The following is a 16,565-nucleotide window of genomic DNA, read 5'->3' on the forward strand; positions in this document are numbered from 1 at the left end:
GTCCTCCTTTGGCCTGTGAAAATAATAAATTTAAAACCAGCTAATCACTGTTTTTCTCTGGTCCTCAGTTTCTCTCTCATCAAAGAGGGGAAGTTTGAAATATATGATCTGACAACTTCCTTCCTGGATTTCATATAATATGTTTTAATGACCCTGCCCAATATTCTCTGTCATATCCTTTAAGACCTTATCTGTTCTTTGGGGAAAGAGTCAAAATTATTCAATAAGTGATTACAACAAGTACCATGGATATTTGAGTGGAAATATGGAACTAGAGAAAAATAACTAATAAAATCTGTAAAATTTTAATTTCATCAATGCCAGCAGGAATACCATCCTACCACATACTTAATTTGTTTTTAATAGCAATATCGAGACAGCAAGAAATATGACATTCATGTAAGATATGGCATACAACATGAAAGGACATACTGTGAATTATCCCAACTATTATATTCCTTTTTCCTTTGCACTTCTCAGCCTATCTACTTTTGCCTTTATTTTCTCTTCCTCCCTTCCTCCCTCCTCACATTATCAGAATCCTATCATATTTTTTCTAAGTCTACCTTACTTTCTCCCATTCTTTTTAGTAAATTTGTCTTGTCATATCCAGCTGTACATATTTCCTCCCTTTCTTAGATTACTTTATTACAGAATCCACACCAGTTATTTGCTACTTAGTAAATGTCATCTCCTTAACCTGTGTTCCTTTTCACATATATATCCTGTGCCTCCTGCTGTGTTCTAAGCTTTTTAAAGGCGGACATCGTGCCTCATCCACTTTTGTCTCTCTTGAACTCTGTCTTACTCATAGCAGCTTCTCATTAAAAGTTTATTAGGTGGAACAAATATCCTCTATGTTATGACTTCAGGAATATGTTCTCATCTAAAATATTTCCCTTACTGAGAGATGATTAAAATTTAAGATGTAGAGATTTATTCATTAGTGGTAACAATTATCCTATTTTAAAATATTTTCACTCATCAGGCTATAATCTCCTTTTACACTTTTATATGGAATCTTGCTCAGCTCATTCTCAGTGCAATATGCACGTGATATCTCTTTGTTGGAAGAATGAAAGATCAAGGTGTTTAATTATAATGTTTCATATATTTCAGCTTGAGTCTTAACTGTTGGCATAACTGTTTTGTATAGTAGGTGGGGGTAATTAAGGAGTATTAAGAGAGTACTATGTCTTTGTAATATGGTAGGTGCCAAGAAGACTGATGCCAATATTTGAAACACTTAGAGATATTATGAACTTTAAAAAGGAGCTTCTACTTCTCTTTAAAAAAAGTCGTCTGAACCCAACCATACTACCTCTGTTGCCAGCTTTGATTGTTTAATGTGGAAACAAATCACAATGAAACAAATATTAGCTCTAGATTCACAAGATATGTGCAAATCTCAACATTTAATCTTGTTTCTTAATGTGTAATTAACAATTAACTTACTATTTCTTATTCTCATTTCCTTCATCTGTATTTTGAGGGGTAACCTCTGAGATCCTTTCCGTCTTTGTATCTTTGAGTCTGAAGCAACAAATACACTAATGGCATCCCTACATTTATGCATTTAGTAATATCATTTATTTCTATGACAATGAGTAAGAAGTCAGCATACACTTAGGTGTTGGAAGAAATTTACTGGCCTTGAATTCTACTTCTGACTCTATCACCCAGGAACTGTGTAGCCAGGGTTAAAACATTTGATTGTCTAAGCTTCATCTTGCTTTCTGTGATATTTGAATGTTACCAATACTGTCTGTTCCAAAAGTTAACATTTAGATTATTTCAGAGAGGGAGCCAGGATTGCAGAGAACAGTGAGTGACTCCCATGAACACTCTCCAAAACTCTTCCACATACATTTCAATAATGACATAAAACAATTCCTGAAACAGCAGAACCCCCAAAAGGATGGGGTGAAATAATTTTTGAGCCAAAGACAGAGGCACAGGTGTGACTGAATATGAATCAATGATACCTAAGAAAGAAATTAAGGGATGAGAAACAGGAATGAACTGAAAGAAAGGGAAAGGAAGTGGAGTGGGGTAAATTATCCTCTACAAAAGAGGCACGAGAAAGCTTTTGCAGTGTGAGGGAAGGTGGAGAATGTTGGGGAGGGGAGATGAGTAAACCTTACTCTCATCATAATTGGCTCAAAGAAGGAATACTGTATATACTGACTTGGCTATAGAAATCTGTCTTATCTTACAAGAAAGTAGGAGGGGAGGAGGATATGAAAAGGAGGACTGATAGAAGGGAGGGCAGATTGGGGGAGGTGTTAGTCAGAACCAAAATACTTTTGAGGAGGGAAGGTGAAAGGAAAGAGAGAGAACAGAATAAGTGTGGGGAAATAGGATGGAGGAAAATACATTTAACAATCATAACAGTAAAAAATTTCTCAAGCAAATTTCTCTGAAAAAAATCTAATTTCCCAAATATATAGAGAATTGAATCAAATTTGTAAAAAAAAGAGATGTCATTCTCCAACTGATAAATGATAAAAAATAGAAAGTTTTCTAATAAAGTATTCAAAGCTATCTATAGCCATATGAAAAAAATGCTCTAAATCTCTATTGATTGGAGAAATGCAGATTAAAATAGTTCTCAGATACTACCTTATAGCTCTTGGATTGGCTTAAAGGACAGAAAAGGAAATTACAAATGTTGGAGAAGAGTGAAAAAATGAGACACAAGTGCAGTGTTGGTGGTGTTTTGTGCTGATTCAGCCATTCTTTAGATCAATTTGAAAATATGCCCAAAAAACTATAGAGCCATGTTTACCTTTTAACATACAGGCACACACACACACACACACAGGCACACACACACACACAGCTACTATTTTGTCTATACGACCCATAAGTACAAAAAATATTTATAACAACTCTTCTGGTGGCGAAGAATTGGAAACTGAGAGGATATCGATCAACTGGCGAATAGCTGAACAAATTGTGGTATGGAATTGTGAGGGAACGTTCTCGTACTATAAGAAATGATAAGTATGATGCTCTTAGAAAAAAACCTGGAAAAACTTAGATGAGTTGATGCAAAATGAAATGTACTGTGCAAATGGTAACTACAGTCCTATACGATTGGGAATGACAGCTATTCTCAGCAGTACAATGATCCAGGACAACTCTAAAGGACTAATAATTAAAGGAATTATCCGTTCCTGGAGAAAGAACTGATGTTCTCTGAATATAGATTGAAACATTTTATTTTACTTTATTTTTCTTCAGTATTTTTAAAGCTTTGGTCTGTTTTAGTTCACAATATAATATGGAAGTGTTTTGCATGACTACGCATGTAAAACTTATATTGCATTGCTTGCATTCTGAATGAGCATGTGTGGAGGGAGGAAGGAAGAGAATTTGGAACTCAAAGTTTTAAAAATTAATGTTTTTGCTTGTAATTGGGAAAAATAAAACCTTAAATATAAAAAAGAAAAGGGAAAAATAAGCTATTGAAATAAAGGAATTATTTTAGACAGCATACCTGAAAGTATTTTTATATTTTAAAACAGCATAGATATTCCAGGGAGCATCAATATCATTATCGTTATTAGTGTCATTATCATCACTAGATGGACTTCAGATTAAATTATTGTTGTATTGTTGTTCCTTTATAGTACTGTATTATTTTGTGATTACAGAAAATAGTTCTCTGTGAAAGAGCTTCTATGAGTATGCTTGTAAATATTGGACTTTTTCACATCCTTGATCTCCCTAGAGAGTCTATCAAGGAGTAATTTACACTACGAAAACTTTTCTTATGCTTTGTTAAATATAAACAAAATTTCATCTGAAGCATTCCCTGCATCTACTAGTTTTCTAATCACATCAAGATAAAATAGGTTTAAAGGCCTCTAGGTGGCATGGTGGATGGAGCAACAACCTTGGAGTTTGGAGGACTTGAGTTCAAATCCAATCTCAGACAGTTGATACTTACTAGCTGTATGATCCTGGGGAAATCATTTAACCTTGATTGCTTTGTCAGAGGGGGAAAAGAAAGAAAAATGGGTTAATTTCTTAGAACCTTTTCTTAATGAAATCATAACTTTTGTTGGAAATTGACACTTTAATTTTGATTAAGCCAATAACTACTATATGGTAGTATTTTAGACATTTTCCCCAGAAATCAAAGCTGAATTTGCTAACATCTTGTATACAATTTCAATGTTCTTCTCTACTTTCAAAATAGAAATACCATTTGATTTTCTAAAGTACTTCATTGTTCCTAATATCTCCAAGATCCTTTAGAAATAATAAGATAATTTTTTTTCTAACCTTGATGTATAATCTGTTTGGTTCTTTTAACTCTAACAAATCATTAATAACTCTAAAGTTCAAATTTCTAGATTCCTGGATTTAGTGAGTTTCAATCTTCTAATGTCATTTTTTGCCTTTTCCAAAGATAAATCTCCATAGCCAAGAATAAAAGCAAAAGAACATTTGAAAAATTTAGGAGTCTTAATTTTCTATTATCACAAAACATTTCTAAGCATTATTCTTATTTCTAATAAATCTAGTAAGGACTTACCAACTACATATTTCATATATACACATACCTATGTGGGTGCTTATTGTATTTTAATTGAATTGAGTTGAAGGCAGGAACAATTCTTGGAAATAGTGTATTGAGAGAGTAACCTGAAAATTCTAATTTAGAGTCATTAAAGAAGTGGTGCAACGTTTTCCTTCCCACCTTCCAAAAAGAATTTTTCAGCCTTTTCATTGACTTCTTGTTAGGAATTTCAGATACTTTATCATTAAATCAATTGGTTGAATAGAAGTATTAAATAAATGTATAAACTATCTAAGAATAAAACATTACTTTTGGGTGTGGTTGGGACGATTAATAATGGAAGAGAAAAAGATAAAGCATAATTCATATCTATTGGCTCAAGAGAGATTATGGTAATAGGGAATATTTTCCTTTGTATCTTGACTTTTCATTTAATATCAATTTTCATGTCAGCAATACGAAAATATAATAATGTAAGTAGTATTTAATTAATGTGTTAAAATTAAATACCTCCATTTTATAGATGAGGAAAAGAGATTAATTTACTTGCCAGATTTCACATATACTATAATAATTGGACAGGATATTTTAGCTTAGGTTCTCCTAAAAGCAAGACTAGTCCTGCTACCTGTTGTTGTTCATTCATTTCAGTCATGCTGAACTCTTTATGTCCTTATTTGGGGTTTTCTCGGCAAAGATACTGGAGTGATTTGCCATTTCCTTCTCCAGCTGACTTTTACGGATAAGAAAACTGAAGCAGAGTTGAGTGTCTTGCCCAGAGTCACTCAGCTAGTAAGTGCCTGAGGTCTGATGTGAACTCACCAAAATGAGTTTTCCTGACTTCAGGTGCAGCACTCTGTCTACTGTGCCTCCTAGCTAACTTCTCCTACCTGTAATTCATCTAATATCTTTACAATTTTGAATAAAAAATTTGAATAAAAAAATAAAGAAAACAATTCAGTGAAATTTAAATAAAAATAGAGTATTCAGTAGAAAAAGTGTATTGTTCATAAAAGTCTGATATTTCACATGAACACACATACATATATGTACATGTATGGATATATGTATGTGTATATATATAAATACGCATATATATGCACCTATATGTACGTATGTTTGTGTATGTGTATCAGTAAGCACCCTGACATAGAAAGGGGAGGTTGCTATCACAGTTTCTTTGTTCTGCTTTTTTAAAAGGAAAGGCAACTTTTGAGGGGTTAGCAATCTTCTTTAATCAAACACATGTATCATTCACCTACTTCAAGAAATCAACAGACAGCACTTCCAAACTCTCTGACTGTAATCAAAACACACATCAGAAATCAATAGACATATCCAACCGTTTTATCATAGTTACCAGAGAGGGAAGCACCAACATTTGGGTGTTCAAAGTCAGGGGGCTCCTTAGCAGCTTCCCAGAGTCTTATCTGACACACAGACCTTCTTCCAAAACTAAGCCCAAAGTAAATCCCCACCCCCAGAGTATTTATACCTTTTTTAGAGTCAGAAAGCATCACAACCATTGAGAACCAGTGCCTCATTAACAAAAGGTGTGGGCCTTCTTACAAATCTTCCCTAATCCAATTGCCTTTAATGGGCAGACTCATTCATGGATGGGAAAAATCTTTAATCACGTTAAAATAATTAACAATACAAATAGACTGTTTCTCGTTAAAGAAACTCTTGTTTCTGTACTTTACTCCTAGTAAAGATTCTTTGTTGATAAAGGCAAGATTCAAGTAGAGGCACTTGATTATACTAAAACAAAAACAGGACAAAATCCTACTTTGCTTGCCATCACAGTATGTATATATTGGGGAGGCGGTAAAGAATACTAGCATCTATGCCATGATAATTAATGTGTCAAATAAAAACAAAAGAAGTGCAATAAATTATCAATCACCATCCAAATAAATCAGTAATAATGAAAAATAAAGATAAATATAATTCTGTCTTCACTTCATACTCAAATTGTCTAAAGGGCGAAGGTTTAGAAACAATTGCTTAAAGATCTTCAATGAGACAATAAGAACAATGATGTTTTAGTGGTGAAGCTGTTAATTTATCCAAACATTCTGCCAAAGCAGTTGGAATTGTGTATGAAAAGCCATCCATCTCTTCATAAACTTTGGCCCCACTAAAGAGTAAAGAGGTCATTCTCTGCCTCATTTCTTTTTAATCCTTAATCACTCAGTGGGTGTTGCCTCAGTCCACCTGTTTAAAAGAGAACTGTCAAAGACGTTAGCTTGAAAAGGCCAAGGTCCTCCCCTGCTTCCCAGGCTGTCTACAATTTTCCTGATCTATATCTCACCACTGAAACCAGGTGGCTCCAGAGGAGAAAGTAATGTTGGTGACTTTGCACACAACTCCCTCACTTAAATCCATGTCACTTACATGTCATGGTATCACCTTCCTGATGACATGGTCTTCAAGACTGAAGGACAACAACAACCTCTGCAAGTACAGAAGGAGCTGCCTAATGAGGACTAAATTGGAACTGGCAAGTAAGGCAAAGACAACTTCCTTCCTTCTTTCCTTCCTTCTTCCCCTCCTTCCTTCATTTCTACCTTTCCCCTTCCCTTTCTATCTTCTCCATCTTTATTTCTTTCTTTCCTTATTTCTTTCGTTCTTTCCTTCTTTCTATCTTCCCCCCTCCCTTTCTCTTTCTTTCTTTCTTTCTTTCTTTCTTTCTTTCTTTCTTTCTTTCGTCTTCCTTCCTTCCTTCCTTCCTTCCTTCCTTCCTTCCTTCCTTTCTTTCTTTCTGTCTTCCTTCCTTCCTTTCTTCCTTCCTTCCTTCCTTCCTTCCTTCCTTCCTTCCTTCCTTCCTTCCTTCCTTCCTTCCTTCCTTCCTTCCTTCCTTTCTTCCTTTCTTCCTTCCTTCCTTCCTTCCTTCCTTCCTTCCTTCCTTCCTTCCTTCCTTTCTTTCTTTCTTTCTTTCTTTTTCTTTCTTTCCTTCTTTTGTATCACACTATTACCTCTGTGTGCTTTGCCCAAACAGAATACAAATTTGAATCTCTAAAACTTTTTTCTTTCTTAAAGATCAGACGTGACTGTAAATTACTCTGACTGTTCTTGATTGGCCCAAAATAGGTCACAGGCCAAGGTCCCTTGGTCATTGTTTGGGCCCTGATTGACTCAAAATGAATGTAAATAACAATTGCTTCTGATTTGGCCAGAAACTGAGGATCTTCTTCACCAGATTTGAGTACTAAGACATGTACTGGGGGAAAAATCAATGACAGAAAAAAATAATCACACATTCCAAAATATTCACAAAAGTGTAGCTGAAAATAAAAGAAATAGAAAAAAGTGGGAAGACAATTCAGGGGATGAATAAACAAAAAAATTGCAAGTTTTAGCTAAATATTATCATATAAGAGGGTGAGAAAATAAACATGTTTGAGGAGACCATTTCAAGGGGGGGAAATGAGGTACGATCAAGCAAAAAAGCAGAACCAGGACAAGAATATCACAATGTCTACCACATTGTAAATGGGCAGGGGGAAAGTAACAAGAAGTTTTTCTTGGAGAACAAAAGCCTATTTCCTGCCTTTGACCAGTGTGGTTTAAGCGAAGTACAAGTGTGGAATTTTATATTAATCATTATATGTGGTTGCCCTGATATTTGCCTTCTCTTAACTATTTTAGGGAAATTAAGTGGGTGGAATACTCTGAGAAATGACCCTGGAGTAAAAGCTTGAACACGGAAATTGTGTGGCAATTATAAACAAACTACATGAATTTCTATATTTAGCCACTTTTGTGAGTACTGGTGAAGTTCCTCTCCTCCCCCACACATTCCTTGGTTGGTAGAGATATTTAGGATATTCCAGAAACAGAATCTCTTATTCCCTGGATAATTTCTTTCCTTAATCTGTATCTCTGACTAGGATCATAAAATCAAAGTTGTCACAAAGATCATCGATAAGTGATCCTGAGATGTCCTTCAGACCAAAGAACTTGAAGATGAGACAGCAAAAGAGTTCACACTTACTTTTCTTAGATGGAATTAATTCGTATTATTCATCTTTTTCCTTCTTCAAAGGTTATACTAAACAGAATAGAGGCATATAATAACTTACATGCATAGAGTACTTCAATGTTTACAAAACTATGCACTATATTTAAAGAGCACTCTAATCTAGGTAACATAGGAATTCTGATTTTAGAGATGAAACGACTGAGACTCAATCACTGTCAATTATTTTGACAAAAATTCCAAAGCTGTTCACTTCTAGGGTCGGGATTTGAAAGCGAGGTTCTCATGACTGCAAGTTCAACACTCTTTCAACAAGCCCATGATTCATCTCCCTTAATCATTCTAACAAACCAAAAAGCATCAAGAAACCCCACACAGAGGATTCAACGTCTTTTTTAAAATTATCTTCTCCTTGAAGTTAATTCTTCCTTTTAGAAGAAAAGATTCCTGCCCTTCCCTGTTCTCTTGGGGTCATTCCTTTCCCATGACATGCATTATTCTGTAATGAGAGATAAGGTCTTCTGGCTCAAAGTCCAATCATCTAAACAAAGCTTAATGAGGATAAATCCTCATGCGTGAGTCAAGGGACTATATTCACTATATACCAATTTAGTCAAGAGACTAGATAGTGATTATATATCACCTTAGATCTGTTGATACCTAAATATCTGATTATTATAAGGCTACTTCTTTTTCTCAAATTATTTTCCTCTTTTGTAAAATAGAAACGATATTGCTTTACATTTTTCTCATCAGTGTTATAGTGAGAAAAGTAGTTAGTAAGGAGTGATTATTTTAGTCATTTTCATTTGTTAAAACTGAGGGAATTAACTAATTGTTCCATTATTTTTTTTTACTGTTCTAATATTAGGAGAAATGTAATCCCCAATGTCTTAGACCAAATTTTTCATCTGTAGCTTCCTACTCCAAAAGTAAACTTTTGGCATAATTATCCTAGATCTTGACAAGGCACATTAGAGTATGTGGAAGAATAGGGGAAGTGCTAGGACCACATTATTATGAATCAGAGAATATGGGCCTGAATCTCAGATCTGTTTTTTTCCTGAGTGACTGTCAGTGAGATGTTTCTTTTCTCTGTCCCCCAATTTACTTCAGAAGGGGAGATCGGAGTAAATTATCTCCAAAGTCCTTCACCAAGAATACAAGGGGACTACTCACAGCACTTGGATGGGCAATGAGTCATCAACTAAGCAAGATAGAGGAACCCTAGGCCTTATTATTTAACCTACCATTGTGCCTTAAAATGCTCTGACATTTTTATTTGCCTTTTGACATCTGACCAACTGATATACCCTAAGCATCCTGGACCCTGTTACTCTGCTACTGGAGAGAGAGAGAGAGAGAGAGACAGAGAGAGAGAGAGAGAGAGAGAGAGAGAGAGAGAGAGAGAGAGAGAGAGAGACAGAGAGAGACAGAGAGAGAGAGAGAGACAGAGAGAGACAGAGAGAGAGAGAGAGAGAGACAGAGACAGAGACAGAGACAGAGACAGAGAGAGACAGAGACAGAGACAGAGAGACAGAGAGACAGAGAGACAGAGACAGAGAGACAGAGACAGAGAGAGACAGAGGGACAGAGAGACACATTTTATTCTTTTCATTAGGAGAAAGACAGAAAGAAATAGACAGCCAATAGATGCTAATGTCTGCAGAAATGAAATCCTTTACAGGTAATATATTAGATCTCCATTCTAGGATTATGACCTATTTCCAAATGTATTATAGTTTCCCTGTTTCTGTCTGTGATCTATAGTATAGTTCAATAAAGAGTTTATTTCTCCTTGTTCCTAAATGTACATACCAAATTCATCTTTATTTCTTCATGTACCTGCATGTACATATCCTATATTCTTTACCCTTTTCTGATTCCTATATTTCCCAACATGTATGTAACATTTCATCAGTTCTATTTCTTTTGAGTAAGGCATGCCTATTCATAGGAGGTCATCACTAGTCATCCTGACCTGTCTTGCCACTGAGCTCCATTAACTCTGGAGGAGGGAGTGAGGCTGAGGACTTTTCACAACTTTGTTTTGCTTAAGTTCAATTTACTTGCAAGTCAGGATATCAACATTTTGATGTCATTTGGTCTTGTTTGAGAACTAAGGATGAACCAAAAAAAAAGTATTCATAGAATCATGGTCAAATATGGGTTTCATTTCACCAAGTGTCTGAGATATCAAGAGAACAAATTTTATTCTTTTAGTTAGGATTCGAGTTGTTCTTGTTTATTACCTACAGTTTGGATACTGTATATACATTATATATGAGCACTATACATAAATATAGTACATACATCAGCATAAGTGCATATGATTTTTTTCATGCCTACACATACCTATAGCATAATATATAGACCATAAATGTGTATAAGAAACATATTTAGTATACTGTGTATAGGATGATGTGTGTATACATATATATAAACACATATGTGTTATATGTGTATTGTAGTTATATATACATTTATACATATATGCATATGGTATATCATATACTATGAATCCATGTGCATATATACATATATATGTGCATGCAAAATTAATTTAAGTATATGTGATTATATACAGTTTATTATATTATTATTATATACTGTTTAAATTCACCTATCTAGATACAGACGTACTGTGTGTAGTATGTTACACATATGTGTATATACACAAATATCTGCACAGATATGTGCATGTATAGAGAGATGTATGCTTACTTGTATTTATATGTATATATGTCTGTTTACACATACATTGTACATGATATATAGTATATAAAAAGTAAAGTTTATGCAATATACTATGTACAACACACATTTTACAGCTAGTGTTTACATGATTGTACGCAAATGTGTTATTTATGTATGTGCCCATATTTAAGCACAGATACATATAATGAATGTTCACATTTATATATGCATTTAAATATATGTTCATTTTGATACATACATATATGCATGCACATATCTATAACTCTATATCTATTTCTGTGCATATTTGTGTCAGCTAGGTGGTACACTGAGCTTAGAGATGGGAAATTCAAATATGACCTCAGATACCTATCAACTGTATGATCCTGGATAAGTCACTTAAACCCCATTTGCCTCATATTTTTATCTGTAAAATGCAGCCACACTGGGGAAAGAAACATCAAACTACTCCAGTGTCTTTGCCAAGAAATCCCATCAGACATGTCAATGACATCACAAAGGGACAGACATAACTGAATAATAGTACAACACCAATATGTACATAGCTCTGTGTGTGAATGTATGTGTGTATACACACATATACGCACATAAGTGCACACATATATGAATTCACATGTATGTACACCCATATGACTATGCTCCTAGAATCCATCTCTTCATACATATACATACGTATGTGTGTATATACACTTATATAAATACACACATATTAGTTTCATTTATTTATTCAGTTGAATCAAATTTAACTTTCTGTGACCCCATTTGACTTTTCTTGGCAGAGATACTGGAGTACTTTACCATTCCTTCTCCAACTCATTTTACAGATAAGGAAACTGAGGCAGGCTGCATTAAATGGCTTGTCCAGGGTCATGCAGCTAGTGTGTGAGGTTGGATTTGAGCTCTGGAAGATGAATCTTTCTGACTCCAGGCTTAGCACTCTATCCTCTGGACCACCTGACTTCCCCTATACATAAATGTTATGCGTGCATGATTATACATCCATACACATATGTTATGAACATGTACATATATGCACATGTATGTACATACATATATACATATATAGATAAAATATACATTTATTTACTCTTTCAAAAACAAACAAAAATATAATAGCCTAACAATCAAAGTACCCTGTTTCTACTATGGTGATGAGATATGAAATTCTGAAAAAGTACTTCCAGGTTCCTTATTTGACCTTAGCAAATTTATCTCTATTTCTATCACCATCGCTGTTTTTCCATCTATAACTCTCTATTTCTAGATAAATAGATGCACATTTTTGTACAGAGAGAGAGAGAGGGAGGGAGAGGGAGAGAGGAATTATATTCAAAACAAACTTATGCCACTATTTTGCCTATAATCTCAAAAATCATTGTGTGCATCAAAAATGAAAGCTGAGATGGTATTTATTCTGATTACATCCTTACATCAAACCAGGCTAAGAAGAGGAGTTCATGTGCTAGAGGACTCAGATCACCTCATCTTCTGGTTCAAAATGAAATGTTTACAATGACTTTACAAATAGTGGGTGAAATGAGCAGGTCCAAAGGGAAAAGCAGAAGATTCATTCAGACTAGAATTTGAGTCAAAAATAAAATATTAGACATATATTTAAAATTTGCGCTTTAGTTTAAAAAAACTTGTGATTTTTTGAGGTGTGATTAGGTAACAGGTAAGTTTAAGAAAATGACATAGAGAAATATCTGAATAGTTTTGTTGTCTTCAATTTCGCTGTCAAGAGGGAAATACTGTGGGAATAAAAGCTATCGAAAGTTTTGACTGAATAAAATTTACCATCGAATTCAGAATTAGAGATTTAAGAAATTGGAGTGACTAAAATACAGATGACTGAAAGGATGAATGACAGTTGTTTTTACGAATATGGTCTTATACATTAGGGAGGGAGAGTTATAGATGATTTAGCATGACCCTAGAACTCATTATGGATAAGGAAAAGATTGGAACTACAGAGAAACAACTTTAAGCTTGATATAAGAAAGAAATCTCATAAACAAAAAAGAGATATTCAGAAGGGAAAAGGATTACCTTGGTTTGTGCTTGACTACGGACCTCCCCTGAAACAAGTAACTGGACGTGCTTTGGTAAAACATTTGTGAATAAAGGAACTTTCATCACCACTGGGGGAGTTGTTTTTTTTTTTCAGTGAGAATTATAATTAACTCCAAAGTATCTTATGAATTTATTATTTCATGAATTTATATCATAAAAATGAAGAAAGCTATACTATCAATCATATTCCCAGAGCCATTCATTCTTATTTCTTGATGTTTGTATAAAACATTGTCTCATTTTATGCTGTATCTTCTGAGTTTTATAGACTGTAAAGAGATCCAGAATACATTTATAGGAGGAAAACCTTTCCACTGTTTCAGAATATTTTAAACGATATGGAAAGAGAACATTTTTAAATAAAGGGATAGAGTGATTTCCTCTAAAAGACCATAATTAGGCTAATAAAACAACTTACGACGCTATGGTGAAGGTATATGAGATTTTAAAAGCTTCCAGGGTCCTTGATTTACTCTAATAAGCAAATATATCTTTCTGTTTATGTTTCACTTTCTGTGTTCTTTTAAAAATTTCCTCTATCATTCTTTGTCTCTACCTACATATCTGGCTGAATCTCTCTCTCAAAACAATTAAATTGATCTTTTTTTTTAAAGGGGTAAGTTCACATGATATTGGAAAAGTAGTAGAAATTATAAATTAAGGTGTCTTTTTTTATATTTCATCATTTCATAAATAGGAATTTGTTCATCTCTTTCACAATCAAGGAAAAGAAAGTGGACACTTTAGCCAGTTATCTTGCATTTTCAAATAGAGTCTCTTTATTGGTTCTCACTAATGGACATTTTACTTGCAATGGAAAAAAAAAAACAAACAGACATGCATTTTTGTAGGAACCGTGGAATGAAATAAAAGAAAAGAGAAGTTTATGGGTTTTTCTCATGGATTTATGACCTAATTAACTTAGGACATAGTTTTCTCAGTGCAGCAATGACATCCTTATTTCTCAGGCTGTAAATCAGGGGGTTGGACACTGGGGTCACAGTAGTCTGGAAAAGAGCAAACACTTTATCTGATCCTGTTGAGTGACTGGATTTTGGCCTCAAATACACAATACTTCCAGACCCATAGAATAAGCCCACAACCATGAGATGGGAGAAGCAGGTAGAAAAGGCTTAGGATCTCCCTGAGGTCGAAGGCAGCCTCAGAATGGTGGTAATGATTTTGACATAAGAAGTGAGTATCAACAGAAAGGGAATTATGACAAATACCAATGTGGCAACATGGACAGAGACCTCTCTTTTATATGTGTCCACACAGGCCAACTCCAGTAATGGTGGGACATCACAGAAAATATGATTTAGTTTGTTAAGACCACAAAAATTCAGACAGAAAATCTGATATGTCTCCTCTAACAGTACGGGGATCCCAATCATCCAGGACGTCATGACTAGTTGGACACATACCTTAGGATTCATGATGAGAGGATAGTAGAGAGGCTTACAGATGGTCATATAACGGTCATAAACCAGTACAGCCAGTAGCAGTCACTCTGCTACTCCAAGAATTTAAGGGAAACAAGTTTGTACAGCAGAGGATATGAATGAAATAGTTCCATTCTGGGTTCAGAGATCTGTCAGCATTCTGGGGACAGTGACAGATGTGTAACAGATTTCCAAGAAGGAAAAGTTCCCAAGGAAAAGAAATGCATTGGTGTTTGGAGAGTTGGGTCAATCTTGGTGATGACAATGAGGTGACCATTTCCTATCAGTAGACTTATATAGATGCTTAAGAAAATTGCAAAGAGAAAACCTTGGAGTTTGGGAAGATCAGAAAATCCCAGGAGAATGAATTCCACCACAACTGTGAGATTGTCCCTTGCCGTTGGTTCTTTCTTTTGCCTGCAGAAACAATGAATTGAGAACCAGCCAATCATTTTCCTTCTGTGGTCTCTGTTTCTTTCAGCAAAGAAGAGAATGTTAGATATTATGAGCAAAAATGTTCCTCCCATATTTAGCATTTTACATTTTAATTTCCCTCTCCAACATTCTTTAGCATATCTTTCAAAATATTACTTATTCTTTTCTTTAAAAAAGTCAAAATCATTTAGTAAATGAATATGAAGTACTTCCTATCTACCAAGAGTCATGCCAAAGTGTTACAACTTTACTCTTGGATATTTTGATGTAACTATGCAAGCAGGTAAAGACTTCTGGTAAAACTATAAAATCATCCTTAATCGCAGTGCTAACTGAGGAAAAACATTTAACACTATACCTAATATAATTTTTTTTTCTAAGATGAAAATTTTGAAATGAAATTGATATGCAAAGCAGTATCAGTATCGTTAATATTAATATCATCACCGTCATTGGATGATTTTCAGAAGAAACCATTCAACTCAAGTCCCTATTCTAGTATCATTATTCTACAATAATGTATTTTTTTTTTTGTGACTACAGAACATAGATCTTTGTGAAAGGACTTTTATGGAACGATTGAATATATTGGTGTTTTTCCAATATTTTGCCTTCTTAGGGAGAATATCTAAAAGTGATACATTGAAAGTTTTGCAAATTCTTTGTTAATTGTAAGAAAATTCTATCTTTTGTATGCCCATTATCTACTATTTTACTGACCACATCTATTACTATAGGCTAGTTAATTAGAATCTCTTCAAAATGAAATTATTCTATTTGTTGGAAAATGAACCTTTAGTTGCAATATGTTGAATACATGCTTCTGTAATAGTATGTCCCACGTTTTCACCACAAATTAAAGTTTAGTTTATCGACATCTAGTATACAACTTCCACCCTCTTCTCTACTTTCAAAATAGAGATAACATTTGATTGTCCTAAGTATTTCATTATCCCTGATGTCTACAAGATCCTTCAGAAGCAGTGTATATGAATACTTAGTAATCATATAAGGCCATGCCTGTTGTAAGTTGGGAAATCAGTCCAACTGTGCATTCTAACTCATCATTAACTCTAAAGTATTCAGTTTCTATGCCCCTATTTATATTTAGTTTCAATGATTCATTGGTCTTTTTTCTGCCTTTTTCAGTGGTAAATCTTCATAGCAAAGAATTTGAAAAAAGAACATTTCAAAAGTTCAGACATATTTCCATTTTCGATTATCAGAAAACCCCACTAAGAATTATTATTTTTATGGATCAAGTATGACCTTTCCAGCTCTTTCTCTATATGTTTATATATATTACTTTTATTATATTATTATTATATATAATTATATATACAAGATGTATATTAGTATATTATACCAGTATATTAATATTAAT

The 16,565-nt window shown here is 34.1% G+C and overlaps 1 pseudogene; it reads right to left on the reverse strand.

Moving 5' to 3' along the window:
- Positions 1 to 14,209: 14,209 nt before the first annotated feature.
- Positions 14,210 to 15,198, reverse strand: LOC140516704 (olfactory receptor 10AG1-like; annotated as a pseudogene).
- Between the last annotated feature and the right edge of the window lie 1,367 nt (positions 15,199 to 16,565).

Source organism: Notamacropus eugenii, chromosome Y (genome assembly GCF_028372415.1).
Source record: "Notamacropus eugenii isolate mMacEug1 chromosome Y, mMacEug1.pri_v2, whole genome shotgun sequence".
Classification (NCBI taxonomy): Eukaryota; Metazoa; Chordata; class Mammalia; order Diprotodontia; family Macropodidae; genus Notamacropus; species Notamacropus eugenii.